Raw genomic sequence first — 2,404 nt, forward strand, 5'->3', positions numbered from 1 at the left:
GCGCGCGCCTCGCTCGCGCTCAGTCTCCCCATTCAATGTCACCGACACATTTCTACGGCGCCTCCGCCCCCCCCAGCGGCACCGGCGACTGGCTCAGCCCAGAGCAGGCCCCGCCCCTTCCCCGCCCGGGCCGCCCTCATTGAGCCGGGTGCCCATCAATCAGCCTCGCCTCTGCCAGTCCCGGGGCGGCTTCCCGCGCCCGCGGCCGGCTGCCACTGCCATTGCAGCTCCCGGCCCCGGGCGCGGGCGCTTGCCTCCCAGTTGGATGACTCGGCCCGGGCGAGGTAAACAAAGTGTTTATCCAACCGCGGCCCGGGGCTGGGGAGGTAGAGCACCGGACCGGGGAGGGAGGGTCCCGGCGCCTCCACAGGCTGACTGCGCGCGCGGCTGGGCAGGAGTCGCCCGGTCACAAGTACCCAAGCAGCTCCAGCTGTGGCTAGTGGACTTTCTAACCCGTGCGTCTTCCCCAGAAAGCCAGGCATCCTCCGAGCATCAGGACACCGCTGCTCACGTGTAGCTTTTCTCCGTGGAGAATGTGCTTGCATCAGTGGTGCCGCACGGAGTTTCAAAAATTAGTTTCGTTATCTTTTTCCAACACTCTTCTCCCCATTTAAAAAGAAATCGATTGCTTACTTTTAGTTGGTGTCACCCTCCAAACCCCGCCCCCCACCAAGGCTCTGAGTATTTTCTGCAGAAGACCAGCTTGAAGACACCTTTTAACTCATACCAAAGGTAATCACTAATTCTTCCTCTCCCAAGACAGTGCCCAGAGGGCCTTGGCCCAGTGAAACAATGCCCTCAATGCCCTACGCACACCTCCTGCGAGGCTCCAGGCCGCTAGCCAGAGTGGCGCCCCCTACCCCGACGCACACGTGGACCAAAAAGGCGTTCAACACTGAGAATCAGGTGAGGGCTGCCTTTTCACTCCAGTTATTCTCAACTTCTGCAGGAGGTGCCAGTCCTCTGACTTAGGCAGACACACGTCAGGAAAGGGGCTTGAACTCAGGCAGAGACTGGGACCTCCAGGCCTTAACCTAACGTGTCCTGGTAAATCAAGCAATCTGGTCGGGGGAACAAACTTAAATATATATATAAATCAATAAAAGCCAAGGGGCTGGGAAAGGGGCGTTTACAAGACTCTTGGAGCTTTTCCGTGCATGTGTGCACATTTTCTAGTGGGGGAGGAAAAGGGGACTATATCATGTATTGCCCACAGTAGGACACTTGAGCAAAAAAGGGAGCTCTGTATAATTATGCCCCCTGGAGCATATTTATAATTTATAATTATGCACAAACAAGTTACTCTGGTGATAAGCAGTTCCTGGGAGCTTGGCCAGAGAGGACATAGACTGTACGACAGGCCACCACAGGGCCTCAGGGTTTGAAAAGGTCACGGAGTGGTCCCATGCCTCCTGGCAGGTCTCCCCAACCTACTCCTCACAAACCAGGACCCAGTCCCTGACCCTAGGGGGACTCATCTGTTCCCCCAGGCCATCACCATGAGTGGTGAGCAGTATCCTTTCACCCAGTCTGGTCCCATGAAGACACCTGGGCTGGTCCCTGTCTCAGGAACAGACCTCTGTTTCTCTGCTGAGGGGTCAGAAAGAAAGGCGCCAGCCTCCTCTGTTCGGTGGCCGCCAGCAGCGCTTTATAACTAGGGGTTTAGGAGACCCTGTTCCAGCCCTGTCTGGGCCTCTGATTTTTGAATGAAAATTGAGTCAAGACATTTTTGTTTTTCCTCCCTGGGTCCCCTTTTTTCAACTGTAAAATGAGAAGCCTAACACCCACCCTGCTCAGCTCATGTGATTGCTGTAGAATGATGTTTTTCAGTTCCAGGAAATCTATGAAGGTTTACCATAAGCTGGGCCTGCACTGGGTGTTAAGAATCCAAGTATGAGTAAGATTTGGTCTCTGACGCCCAGGAGCTCCTAGTCCGGCTTCAGACAGACATATGGAAATACATCATTTCATTGTGTAACAATGTGGCAATTAGATATCAAGGCATCCAAGAAGTGTAGAGGAAGGAACCACTTTTCCCGGGCTTCAGGGAATTTTCCAGACAATGTGATTTTTTTCACCTTGAATTAATCCAGAGCAAGTATTTATTGAAACCTACTGTGCACCAGACACTGAGAAAAGAGATACAAGGATTTAAAAATTGTACTTTCCTGTGCTCATGGATCTTGAAAAGGTTCTATGAGTCATGCAATAACATAAATAAGAGATTGTCATTGGCATTTCAGGCAGAGAGAAAGAATGTGCCGAAGCAAAGGAGTGGGATGTTCTGAAATTTCTAGTAACTCCCCATGGCTCTGGTATTGGCAGCTTGGTGGCAGTGGCCAGGCATGTGGCGGGCAAAGTGAGTTGGGATTAGAATGGGGAGGGGCTGATAGAACAGCCAGAA

The sequence above is a fragment of the Globicephala melas genome, chromosome 12 (assembly GCF_963455315.2).
Source record: "Globicephala melas chromosome 12, mGloMel1.2, whole genome shotgun sequence".
NCBI classification, from domain to species: domain Eukaryota; kingdom Metazoa; phylum Chordata; class Mammalia; order Artiodactyla; family Delphinidae; genus Globicephala; species Globicephala melas.